Here is a 14,624-nt window from a genome sequence, read left to right as displayed (position 1 = left end):
TGGCCCTCCTCGCGGAACACATTTTAACCCTCGCTACGCTCGGGCTAAAATGAGTTCGAAGTCGGGCCAAAACACATTTATGACCGCGAACATCAACTCTATTGTTATATATTATCACTATAACATACACATGAATATATACAAAATTAGTAAAATACAATAATTAGTAAATACAATAATTAGTAAATACAAAATTAGTAAAATACAATAATTAGTAAATAGATTTGAATAAATATAGTTCACCTGGTGCAAGGCACTTTTTAATGATAACTCCAAGCCTATACTTTCTGGATAATTTAATACATTCTATAGGGTTTAATGATCAATATAGGGATAAGTATCATAAAATTGTTTGGCTGTTGGGGTTTATAAACTATCAAAACTACAAAATTATATCCTGTCAAAATTTCGAATTTCTAAAATAATGCCGGGTTTATGGTCATTTGAATTTGCTTGCTACTTTTATAATACGCAAAAAAGTAGACGGTAGACACTGATTTTAAGTTCAAATTTATAATATTTCGAAAATATATTATGCATTATTAATTATATAACATACCTTGAATAAATTTGAAGTTTTACATGATTCAAGAACATTTTCATTTGTATACCAAACTGTTTCGCCTTTGGATTTGATTCCGTTCATTAGTCAAAGTACACTTCAAGATGTCGGGCTTCCCTTCAAAATTGTCGAGGCCAGGGATATGACGGTGCTAGTGCTGTGTCCAGCCAGGTAAAAGGTATTTCTGGGAGAATATTAGAGAAAAACCCGAAGGCGTTGCATGTTCATTACTCCAGTCATCGTTTAAACCTTATTGTTGCCAAAGCGTGTTCAATTCTTCCAGTGAAAAATATGTTGAGTCAGGCACAAAATATCGCCAGCTTTTTTATCAGTTTCCCTATCCGCTCACAGTATCTAAGTAAAAAGATGAAAGAGTTTGGTTTAACCCGTAACAAGCTCGCAAAGCCTTCCACGACACGATGGGTAGAACGAATAAGATCCCGCGATGGTTGTTTGGATGCATTCAAAGTTATCTACGAAACACTCAATTTTGCAGTTTGGAGGATCGCAGGAAGGGCCATTTCCTAGATTAGCTAGTGACGCACAGTCTCATTTTCGCAACGTGGAGAAATTTAAATTTATGGCTGCTCTCATTATCACCCAACATGTTCTTGATCATACTTTGTCATTGACGGTCCAATTAAAGAAGAAAAAAAAATCGATATTGCGGAATCAATAAAACGGATTAATCTTTTAAAGGATGAAATGGCAAAACTACGTGCCTCTGTAGATTTATTCCACAATGAATACTACGACAAGCTGTTGGAATTAGCTAATAACCTCGACGTGGCTGAATGTTTTCCCCGGGTATTAAAGCTCAAACAAAATGTGATAATCATCCTACCAGTACAGCAGGTGGTTACAACAGATTAACAGTAACCATTAAGAGTCGTGCATAGGCCACGTGATAACGAAACATTCTGAGCTCATCAATGAACAATTGTAAAGGTTTTATTGTAACTCATAGGAAAACCTAAGATATATTTTGTAAAATCTATTATATTACGAGTGTCTTTCCCTAAGTCTACCGACCCCTGAATTCCCCACGCTATCGTCACCCTGTAATAAATAAGTAACGTTGCAAGTCCTCACCTTCAACCACAAGGATTAAATTACGTAAATCGAAGTGCAAAATTGAGATTACCGGTTTCTGAGTTTACCGGTTTATAATGCTCAGTATTTAATAATCCGTAAGACCAATTTATCATTATTATTACTTGACTTACGGATTCATTAAGTTTATCCTCGTCTTAACTCAAAAAAGTTTTCAAAGGACTTGCATCCAGAAGGGATTTACCAGGAACAGGCTAAAATTAAACAGATGTTGAGATTAATGCACGATGATGATTCGTGATCTTAAAATTGCTACCTTTTGAAACTCTTCACGAGTTAATAAGCCTTGACTGTTCCCTGTGAAAGAAAAATTGGTAAATATAGTCATATTATAATATATATTTCCTCCATATTGCAAAGGTAATTTCGCTTGCCTTCAGTTTCTTCCTTGTGTAAAACAGTGTCTTTGGAACCTGGTACGACATCAATCTGAAACGATTGTAAAATGAAAAAGCTAGTCTAAATCAAAGATCTCTTTCTTTTCTGCTTCCCCTGCCAGTCATGTTAGTAGCAATGTAAGGGATGGATAGTGAATGTTCTTGCACGAAATAAATTTCATGCAAAGCGAGTTTGAAGAGAAATTCTTACCATAAAAGCGCTTGGTCCATATTTGGCCTACGACTCAAATATCGAGTTCGTTGAACAAATGCCGAACCAAGATTCAACTTTTGACCGGAATCTTGTAATAAAATCGACGAGGGTGAAGATCTGCCGTGTTCTGTAAGCAGCATCTTTTGTTCTGCGCTGTCTAAAATGCAGGCAGATAATTTGTTCATTTCGTAAATGCGCGAACAATGGCCGATCTGTTTTAACATTACAAACCTGACTCCTTGAGTTCGGTTTTCTTCATTTCAACATCATCCCGGGTATCTTCAATATTAGTTTCCTCATCTTCTCTACACGATGCGAGGCGATCTTTGACAAGATCTACAATCAATGTACGCTGTCTGTGCTCTTGCTAAAAGTTCTGTTGTAGTTTCAAGGCGTTGTCTGGCTCCTTCTTTAATGAGTTCGGCCGATAAATCATCTGAAATACAACAATATCAATTTGACATTCCGCCAACGGAATGCCCAACCGAAACATTGAACAGGTTTGACCCATCGTTGACAAATTGTGGGCGAAAACATTCAGAGCACAATTTGACTGAGAAAATAAATGGGCTTACCAAAGAGTTGTTTTGGAATTAAACTTTCATAAATCTCAGTCTTTCCCACCGCTGGTCGTCACAAGATGTTTGAGTCACAAGATTTCTGTACTGAGCATACGGTACCAGTAGCCTTTAAATCGCGGGTAAGAAGGTCAGATGCTTTGGTATCGAATTTTGTGTTTGGCACCTGGCTAGAATCATCTGCACGAGTTTTGCTATCAGTTGAAGAAGCCTGGAAATGACAAATACGTTCCTAAGAGCTTTCACTAGAAGAATATTAAAACTTGGTCGCTCTTGCAAATATATCTATTGAAAATTCAGCAAGCAATCCCCGTGGCAATAGAATGACATGTGGACTTACTTTCGTAATAAATGGCACGAATTGTTTTCTTAACAATAGCGGACAGTTGACAAACCAGGATGGAATGACATTATCAGCAAGAGCTACAGTGTATTGAGAGTATCTAAGGTGAAACATATCAGTTCGTTTATATTTTAATCATTTTGACAAAACCAATAATAAAAAGTTTCAGATGTTATCGCGTTGAGCCAACTTCGATGATTCTGTGTAAGGCAAACATATTCCAAAGACTTGTTTCAACTGGATCGCTGTGAAGTTTTTGTACAAAGCACAAAGCTGTTACAATGCGATTTAAACGATTTAAAAGAATGTTACCAACTTTTCGCCGAATACGATTGTGTGTTTACACAACCTAGCTCTCTTTAGGAGGTACATTGATATTTTGTAACAGACTTCATAATTTACGTAACTTCAAGAAACATACCAGAGAGAAATTCTAGCAGTGGTATGGCAACTTGAGACGTTGGCGAAAGTTTAGTAAACTTTTCCAGATATTGTGGGAGCAGTCTAAGGACAGAAAATTTAGTAATTATTACTTAAAAAATCATATATTTGTGAAGGAGTATCTCGCATCACAAGAGACGTTACGTTTAGGCTGGAGTTTATTGAAAAACGTTTCTGTAAATTCACTGAGCACATTATCAAGGCACGATTTCAAATATCTCCAAAGAAATAAACTTCTAAAACGCTGCAACTACTTAAATCAACTTCATTCTTACAAAGTGCTAATGGAAATAAAAAAACGTCTCAAATTCCAGACTATTTTAAGTAGCCATACCTTGCCATAACTGAAGGCATTTCTAACATACATACGGTGAGACAAGATACGCTTAACGTCGCGAAATGAGCAACCAAGTACGCATCAGACAACACTAGACGAAATATACAACAACGTTTAAGCAAGAACAGACAACCGCTGAAAATAAAGTCACGCAGATTCTTACCTGTTCATCTTGACCAATAAAAATGTGGTACGTACACAGCTCCGTTAATACCTGCACGTGTTACAATAAAATATCCAATTAAATCATTAGTATGGTATGATATAATTATGGTATGATATGCATGGTTATGGTATGGTATGATTTCGTTATGGTATGGTATGGTGTGATATATTATGGTAAGATATGGTTATCGTATGGTATGATTTAGTTATGGTTAGTTATGGTATGATATAATTATATGATATGATTATATGATATGATTATATGATATGATTATATAATATGGTATGGTTATGGTATGGTATGGTTTTGGTATAATTATGGTAAGATATTATGATATATGCAAAAAACTGATTGATAAGAACCGTACTGGAAAAATTCTAGCGTACAAATGAGGTCGGCGCATATCGTTAGGAACACGAAATAATCCAGGAATAAAATCGTAATTTGAAACCTGAATGCAAAGTAAAATTTTTAGTTCCTGATTTTGGTGTGAAAAGAACACAACTTCACTTCCCTTCCCATTTTAGAGAAGACTGTAGATATTGAACGTAAATATTGCTTTCCAGAAAGTATCAAGTTTTTATCTTGCAGTGCCTCTGGAAAGTTCCTCAGAAGAACATCCAACACCTCCCATTCCAATTCCTAGAAAATGAAGAAAGTTGAACTTCAATCGAAACTTAATGCCAGATGATATATTATGATAGAAAAGTTTACCTGTTGTAAGCACACAAGAATAACATTCATCGCCTCGCTGTAAGGCAGTGAAACAATCCCGTTTGTCTTATCTTCTGCTGAACTAAAACAAAAATGAGAATGTATTACGCAAACAAGAAAAGGAATTTTGGAAGCAGAATACCTGACATACGTGGCACTATCGTCATTAACCAACATTTTCTTTCAGAACAAACAAAATACGAAGTGAATTAAACTTTTCTACTTTTGTCTTGCACAAGGCCTAGACGTTGTCAGCTCGCAGACTGAGGAAACATTGAAGAATCTTTAAGAAAACACAATGTGAGACATCATAGAAAAATCGCGAGAAATAGAATTGAATTTGCCTTACCGAAAGCCGTATTTCCGATGCACTATACGTCCGATAGCCATTGTCATAATGAGTTTTTATGTGGTACACTAATATATTGAATATTCGTTCGGCTCGTTCTTGAGGTTTACGAAACAATTTCATCTGCAAAAATAGAATGAAATTACTGAAAGAGAAGCAAGTGTGGCATTAAATTACATTTATTTTTGTTCACGAAGAAAACTTCATCACAATGAACGAATATGTGTGGACAATCTCTGCATGTCCTTCATTACCTTGAACAAGCGTACTAATCCTAATACAGCCTCTTTGATGTCTTTCTATGCTGTTTCATCCTGAGGCTGCAGCAACAAAGACAAATTACAGTGATTAGATGTAATTTTATGTCTCTAGATGTTCCTACATATACCTTGCAGTCTCTATAATTACCTTACATGTTCTTTACATGACGGCTTAACGTATCGTTTGAGAGGATCAACTGGACAGTGGCAATCTGGAATTGATAAATGAAATATATATCCTTTTACTTCACTGATGCGTTTGCCTTCACGACCCCCGTGAAAACGATCCAATTTGCGGATATATAGTTAGGTTCAGGTCAGGAAGCTTTCACTGATAAGAAAGAGTTTTCTATTGAAGTACAGTATCAGCTCATCACGAATGAAGAGGGAAATTGGAGTGGAGAAATGAAACCGTCTGAAAATGATTGTATTGAGTACCTTCTCGATTATATGCAAAACATCGCAAACTTTCGGTGAATCAGAGGATTCAATAACATCGACCAGAAGCTGGACAGCTCGGATCCGCACAGAAATATCCCGATCTTTGACAATGTGGTCTAAATGTGGCAACACTGAATTCTCAAGTATTTCTTCCTGTAAAAAACACGGAGTTATAAAACTAGAAAAAGATTCATAATATCGCTAATGTCTAGAAAAATGGACTAAAATTTATTCAAAGTACAAAATTTATACCTCATATAGTGGAGATAACGTTCCTAATATGTTACAAAGCACATTTAGAGCTTTAATTCGGTTGGCCGTCCTCTCTTCACATCTAAAAAAAAATTCCCATTAGGATAAGACTGAGGCTACATAGAAATACATCACGAACTTAAACAAAAATCAACATACCAAAATATTACATTTTACATAACAAAATATAAAGAAAAAAGAAGACCACACACTTGAAGTATTTCTCCACCAAATCTTTAGTATTTCAAACCAGTTTCGCAGTAAGGATGAAGAGACTGGGAACGATGAGAAACCAGGAGAATAACTGATGATACCAAACAACGACATTTCATTTAGCTGCAAACAACGACATTTTATTTAGCTAAGTGGATTCCGTTAGATCTTCATATATTTTATTAATTTTGTCCTCAAAGAAAGTCATAAAATTGTTAGCTAGATTCTCATCAGATTGGCACACAGGATATTGAGAATCAGGGGTATAATGTAGTAACTTTCCAACGGTTTTAAATAATTTCTTTTGGTCACTCCCATTATCTCTAACAATTTCAGAATAATAACGAGTACGACTTTCCTATAATAGCTCACTGACACGGCGACATTGCTGACTGTATTTTAGACGATCACAGGATTGTCTTGACTTACGCCATACCCGCTCGAGTTTCCTTCTGATACGTTTTTCGTTTTTAATTTGTTCAGTGTACCAAGGTGCAGCTGGACGAATAATTATCTCTCTGGAAATAAGTGGTGCATGATGATCCAGAATTTTGGGCAGCTCCGAGTTGTATTGGTTGACTTTCGCACTTATATCAGCCGTGTTCCCAGTGTTAATCGGAGATAGCCTAATTTCATTAAGGAACGAGTCCATATTGATTGCTTTAATTTTACGTGACTCCACGACCCTTCTCTGAAACAATGGTTTTTTAAAATTGAGTTCATATGTAACCGTGAATGGTCAGATATAGATGGATCATGAACGTCAATAGATTGAACAATATTTTCCTCATGGCGAGACAAGATAAGGTCTAACGTGTGACCAGCAAAGTGTGTTGGTTGTTGTACACGTTGTTCTAGATTAAAAGAATCAACAAGATTGAGAATTTTTTTTGTTGTTAATTCCGACTTATCGTCTACATGGAGGTCGATATAATACGATTATATTTAGAATTTGAGATGACACATTGATTTGCATACCCATCACTTCGAAAGACTTAATATGTGAGAACATTTTCGCTGAGTCCAGCTTGACTTTTAAAGTGTTGTTGTATAGTATACCAATGCCTCCCCCTCTACCTTGTTGTCTCGAGATATTGTTAAAGGAGTAGCCCTTCGGGGTGAAATTCCCAAAAGATATATGATCAAATTTGTCAGGGTGAAGCCAGGTTTCTGTAATCGCAAATATATCAAATTCATTCTCAACCACATAGTCTTTGACTAAATTCGCTTTGTTCTGAATAGACCGTCAGTTGAGAAGACCAAAAGAACAAAGCTGAGTAACAGCTGTACCAGGAGTGTTGGCAATGCCTGATAAAGGAATATTGATGAGATTGATTCTCTTAATATAATTTCTGCCATATATATTTACAGGCTTTGGGACACGGTCCGTGATTCTAACAGGGATAGCTTCCTGATGATTTGCAGGATGATAGTGATTGTATAGTGTGGCGGTGGTGTTTGCGAAGTAGGTATTATAGCAAATATTCCTAAGGTCATATGGAACAACCAACCTTTCTGTAGATTCAACTGCCCAAGCATTGAACTAAGCTCCTCAGGATTATTAGCGGGTCGAAACGTGTTCATCAAACGTAACTGCTTTCGATGTTCAGACATCTCATCCGACTGATTATTATCAAAAGTTTGAGGACCAGGATTAGGCGAAACATCCACACACATTGTTAGATCCTGCTTGAAGGCTTCGTACACAGGACTAGACTAACAAATCCATGTTTCGTTTCTTTAGCAATCGCAAATGAGACTTTGTATTTAGGTTCAAAACCAACTCGTTGTATGTTGACCCGACATCGAAAAGCAATATCTCCACAAATACTCAAGGTTATGCCATCCGCAGCCAATCCATCCAAATCCGTGCAATTAGTACTCTTAAATGCCATATTAATTGGTCGAGATGTACGAAACTCGTTAGATGAAATAAATATCATAAAAAATATATAGAGCTGCCGACCAACTGACATATTGGTCGTGAATTAAGCAGTACGAAAACACAATATTCATTTCCATACACCAAAAGATGGTGATTCAATGATAACATCACGTTATCAGCTTTAGAGAATTTCTTTAAAAACTTGTTTAACGAATCGGATAGAAGCAAACGGGAACGAGAAGAAGAAGTTGTGAAATCATTGTAAGTGTGCTTATTTCTATTTAAACCCGACAACTTTACTTGTTCAGGGAAAGATATATTAGAGTTGTTTACTAGTAAAAGCTATGTACACACACTTGGGTGGTGGTGGACAAAATATTGAATCATTGGTTATTTTTTTCTAGATCACTAGCTGCCTGTGAAGGAACATACAAAATTTTACTAGAATGCTACAAAAACAGCTGGATTGAAGGTTGTCAAACTGAAATGGTCTCCCAAGTGGCAAATCGATTGCTCGAATCCTACCATAACCGTGTTTCATTATAAATCTGTGAAAAGGAAAAAGTAAATTAAATGAACATGGCCGTTCAGCACAAGTACTTGTAGTCGATTGGAGAAGACAATTGTCTCCCATGCGGTAAATCGATGGTTCGAATCCTACCATAACCGATTTTCATTATAAACTTCGTCAAAAGAAATGCAGTAATTAAATAACCATGGCCATTCTCCATAAGATCTTGTAGTCTAGTGGCTAATGCAATTGTCTCCCAAGTGTTAAATCGATGGTTCGAATCCTGCCATGACCTTTTTTCATTATGAACTTCGTGAAAAGAATAAAGTAAACTAAATAACCATGGCCGTTCAGCACAAGACCTTGCAGACTAGTGGCTAAGACAACTGTCTCCTAAGTAGTAAATCGATGTTTCGAATCCTGCCAAAACCATTTTTCATTATGAACTTCATGAAAAGAATGAAGTAAAATAAATAACCATGGGCATCCAGCACAAGACCTTTTGGTCTAGTGGCGAAGACGATGGTCTCCCATGTGTTAAATCGATGGTTCGAATCCTACCATAACCGTTTTTTCATTATGATCTTCGTGAAAACGATAAAGTAGATCAAATAAACATAGCTGTTCCCCGAAGAACTTGTGGTCTAGTGGCCAAGACAATTTTCTCCAAAGTTTTAAATCGATGTTTGGAATCCTGCCAAAACTATTTTTTATTGTGAACTTCGTAAAAGGATAAAGTAAACTAAATAACCATGGCCATCCAGCACAAGATCTTGCAGTCTAGTGGCGAGGACAATGGTCTCAGAAGTGGTAAATCGATGGTTCGAAACCTACCACAACCGTTTTTCATTATGAACTTCGTACAAAGGGTAAGGTAAACTAAATAACCATAGCCATCCAGCACAAGACCTTTTGGTCTAGTGGCGAAGGCGATGGTCTCCCAACTGTTAAATCGATGGTTCGAATCCTACCATAATTTTTTCATTATGAATTTCGTGAAAGCGATAAAGTGATCAAATAAACATAGCCGTTCACGCAAAGAACTCGTGGTCTGGTGGCTAAGACAATTTTCTCCCAAGTGCATGTTAAAACGATGTTTTGAATCCTGCCAAAACTATTTTTTATTATGAACTTCGTGAAAGGATAAAGCAGACTAAATAACCAGGGTCATCCAGCACAAGACCTTACGGTCTAGTGGCGAAGACGATGGTCTCCCAAGTGTTAAATCGATGGGACGAATCCTACCATAACCGTTTTTCATTATGAACTTCGTGAAAAGGATAAAGTAAATTAAATAACCATAACCGTGCAGCACAAGACCTTGTGGCCTAGTGGCGAAGACGATTTTCTCCCAAGAGTTAAATCGATTGTTCGAATCCTACCATAACCGTTTTTCATTATGAACTTCGTAAGAACGGTAAAATAGATCAAATAAACATAGCCGTTCACCCGAAGAACTTGTGGTCTTGTGGCAAAGACAATTTTCTCCCAAGTGTTAAATCGATGTTTCGAATCCCGCCAAAATAATTTTTTATGATGAACTTCGTGAAAGGATAAAGTAGACTAAATAACCAGGGTCATCCAGCACAAGACCTTGCGGTCTAGTGGCGAAGACGATGGTCTCCCAAGTGTTAAATCGATGGTTCGAATCCTACCATAACCGTTTTCATTATGAACTTCGTTAAAAGGATAAAGTAAATAAATAACCAAACCGTTCAGCACAAGATCTTGCTGTCTAGTGGCGAAGGCGATGGTCTCCCAAGTGGTAAATCGATGGTTCGAATCCTACCATAACCGTTTTTCATTATGAACTTCGTGGAAAGGGTAAAGTAAACTAAATAACCATGGTCATCTAGCACAAGACCTTGCGGTCTAGAGGCGAAGACGATGGTCTCCCAAGTGTTAAATCGATGGTTCGAATCGTACCATAACCGTTTTCATTATGAACTTCGTAAAAGGATAAAGTAAACTAAATAACCATGGCCATCCAGCACAAGATCTTGCGTCTAGTGGCGAGGACAATGGTGTCATAAGTGGTAAATCGATGGTTCGAATCCTACCATAACCGTTTTTCATATGAACTTCGTAAGAACGGTAAAATAGATCAAATAAACATAGCCGTTCACCCGAAGAACTTGTGTTCTTGTGGCAAAGACAATTTTCTCCCAAGTGTTAAATCGATGTTTCGAATCCCGCCAAAACTATTTTTTATTATGAACTTCGTGAAAGGATAAAGTAGACTAAATAACCAGGGTCATCCAGCACAAGACCTTGCGGTCTAGTGGCGAAGACGATGGTCTCCCAAGTGTTAAATCGATGGTTCGAATCCTAGCATACCCGTTTTCATTATGAACTTCGTAAAAGGATAAAGTAGACTAAATAACCATGGCCATCCAGCACAAGATCTTGCGTCTAGTGGCGAGGACAATGGTCTCATAAGTGGTAAATCGATGGTTCGAATCCTACCATAACCGTTTTTCATTATGAACTTCGTGAGAACGGTAAAATAGATCAAATAAACATAGCAGTTCACGCCAAGAACTTGTGGTCTTGTGGCAAAGACAATTTCTCCCAAGTGTTAAATCGATGGTTCGAATCCGCCAAACTTTTCATTATGAACTTCGTGAAAAGGATAAAGTAAACTAAATAACCATAACCAGCACAAGACCTTGTGTCTAGTGGCGAACGATGGTCTCCCAAGTGTAAATCGATGGTTCGAATCCTCCAAACCGTTTTTATTATGAACTTCGTGAAAAGGGTAAAGTAACTAAATAACCATGGCCATCAGCACAAGACTTGTTCTAGTGGCAAGAGATGGTCTCCCAAGTGTAAATCGATGGTTCGAATCGTACCATAACCGTTTTTCTTTATGAACTTCGTGAGAAGGATAAAGTAAACTAAATAACCATAACCGTTCAGCACAAGATCTTGCAGTCTAGTGCGAAGACAATGTCTCCCAAGTGTAAATCGATGGTTCGAATCCTGACATGACCTTTTTCATTATGAACTTCGTGAAAAGAATAAAGTAAAATAAATAACCATACCTTCAGCAGAAGACCTTGTGGTCTAGTGGCGAAAACAATGGTCTCCCAAGTGTTAAATCGATGGTTCGAATCCTGCCAAACCATTTTTCATTATGAACTTCGTGAAAAGATAAAGTAGATAAATAACATAGCCGTTCTCCAAGACTTGTGGTCTAGTGGCTAAGAAATTTCCCAAGTGTTAAATCGATGTTCGATCCTGCCAAACCGTTTTTTATATGAACTTCGTGAAAGGATAAAGTAAACTAAATAACCATGGTCATCCAGCACAAGACTTGCGTCTAGTGGTGACGATGGTCTCCCAAGTGTAAATCGATGGTAGAATCCTACCATAACCGTTTTTCATTATGAACTTCGTGAAAAGGATAAAGTAAATTAAATAACCATAACCGTTCAGCACAAGACTTGTCTAGTGGCAAACAATGGTCTCCCAAGTGTTAAATCGATGTTTCGAATCCTGCCAAAACTTTTTTTTATTATGAACTTCGTGAAAGGAAAAGTAGACTAAATAACCATGGCATCCAGCACAAGACCTTGTGTCTAGTGGCGAGAGATTCTCCCAAGTGTTAAATCGATGGTTCGAATCCTGCCATAACTTTTTTCATTATGAACTTCGTGAAAGGAATAAAGTAATTAAATAACCATGGCTGTAGCACAAGATCTTGCGTCTAGTGGCGAACAATGGTCTCCCAAGTGTAAATCGATGGTTCGAATCCTACCATAACCTTTTTTATTATGAACTTCGTGAAAGGATAAAGTAAATTAAATAACCATAACCGTCAGCACAAAGATCTTGCGCTAGTGGCGAAGACAATGGTCTCCCAAGTGTAAATCGATGGTTCGAATCCTGCCATGTTTTTCATTATGAACTTCGTGAAAAGATAAAGTAAATTAAATAACCATCGCCGTTCAGCAAAGACCTTGCAGTCTAGTGGCTAAACAATGTCTCAAGTGGTAAATCGATGTTTCGAATCCTGCCAAACCATTTTTTATTATGAACTTCGTAAAAGGTAAAGTAAACTAAATAATAGCCGTCAAGTACAAGACCTTGTGGTCTAGTGGCGAAGACGATGGTCTCCCAAGTGTTAAATATGGCTCGAATCCTACCATAACCGTTTTCATTATGAACTTCGTGAAAAGGATAAATAAATAAATAACCATAACCGTTCAGCACAAGACCTTGCAGTCTAGTGGTTAAGACAATGTCTCTAAGTGGTAAATCGATGTTCGAATCCTGCTAAAACTTTTTTATTATGAACTTCGTGAAAGGATAAAGTAAACTAAATAACCATGGTCATCCAGCACAAGACCTTGCAGTCTAGAGGCGAAGATGATGGTCTCCAAGTCTTAAATCGATGGTTCGAATCCTACCATAACCGTTTTCATTATGAACTTCGTAAAAGGATAAAGTAAATAAATAACCATAACCGTTCAGCACAAGACTTGCTGTCTAGTGGTGAGGCGATGGTCTCCCAAGTGGTAAATCGATGGTTCGAATCCTACCATAACCGTTTTTCATTATGAACTTCGTGAAAGGTAAAGTAAACTAAATAACCATGGTCATCCAGCACAAGACCTTGCGGTCTACAGGCGAAGACGATGGTTTCCCAAGTGTTAAATCGATGGTTCGAATCGTACCATAACCGTTTTCATTATGAACTTCGTGAAAAGGATAAAGTAAATAAATAACCATGGCAATTCCAGCAAAAGATCTTGCAGTCTAGTGGCGAGGACAATGGTCTCCCAAGTGTAAATCGATGGTTCGAATCCTACCATAACCATTTTTATTATGAACTCGTGAAAGGATAAAGTAAACTAAATAACCATGGTCATCCAGCACAAGACCTTGCGTCTAGAGGCGAAGACGATGGTCTCCCATGTGTTAAATCGATGTTCGAACCTACCTAACCTTTTCTCATTATGAACTTCGTGAAAAGATAAAGTAGATCAAATAAACATAGCCGTTCCCCGAAGAACTTGTGGTCTAGTGGCTAAGAAATTTTCCCCAAGTGTTAAATCGATGTTTCGATCATGCCAAACCATTTTTTATTACGAACTTCGTGAAAGGATAAAGTAAACTAAATAACCATTGTTATCCAGCACAAGACCTTGCAGTCTAGAGGCGAAGATGATGGTCTCCCAAGTCTTAAATCGATGGTTCGAATCCTACCATAACCGTTTTCATTATGAACTTTGTTAAAAGGATAAAGTAAATTAAATAACCATAACCGTTCAGCACAAGATCTTGCTGTCTAGTAATGAGGGAGATGGTCTCCCAAGTGGTAAATCGATGGTTCGAATCCTGCCATAACCCTTTTCATTATGAACTTCGTTAAAACAGTAAAGTAGATGAAATAAACATAGCCGTTCACCAAAGAACTTGTGGTCAAGTGGCTAAACAATTTTCCCAAGTGTTAAAACGATGTTTCGAATCCTGCCAAAACTATTTTTTATTATGAACTTCGTGAAAGGATAAAGTAGACTAAATAACCAGGGTCATCCAACACAAGACCTTGCGGTCTAGTGGCGAAACGATGGTTTCCCAAGTGTTAAATCGATGGTTCGAATCCTACCATAACCGTTTTCATTATAACTTCGTAAAGGATAAAGTAAACTAAATAACCATGACCATCCAGCACAAGATCTTGCGTCTAGTGGCGAGGAAAATTGTCTCATAAGTGGTAAATCGATGGTTCGAATCCTACCATAACCGGTTTTCATTATGAACTTGGTAAGAACGGTAAAATAGATCAAATAAACATAGCCGTTAACCCGATGAACTTGTGGTCTTGTGGAAAAAACAATTTTCTCCCAAGTGTTAAATCGA

At 37.3% G+C, this 14,624-nt stretch overlaps 1 long non-coding RNA gene across 1 annotated transcript; it reads right to left on the bottom strand.

Moving 5' to 3' along the window:
* Nucleotides 1–279: 279 nt before the first annotated feature.
* On the bottom strand, nt 280–1,828 carry LOC114544322. Its single transcript, XR_003690384.1, has 3 exons — nt 1,789–1,828; nt 560–916; nt 280–306 (listed from the first exon to the last, which is right to left on the bottom strand). It is a non-coding gene; the product is annotated as an uncharacterized LOC114544322 (long non-coding RNA).
* Nucleotides 1,829–14,624: the final 12,796 nt, after the last annotated feature.

The sequence above is a fragment of the Dendronephthya gigantea genome, unplaced genomic scaffold (genome assembly GCF_004324835.1).
Source record: "Dendronephthya gigantea isolate DGI-Jeju-01 unplaced genomic scaffold, DenGig_1.0 000727F, whole genome shotgun sequence".
In the NCBI taxonomy this organism is placed as follows: Eukaryota; Metazoa; Cnidaria; class Anthozoa; order Malacalcyonacea; family Nephtheidae; genus Dendronephthya; species Dendronephthya gigantea.
The sequence above is the reverse complement of the archived record's forward strand: the minus strand, read 5'-3'. Positions and strand labels throughout refer to the sequence as shown.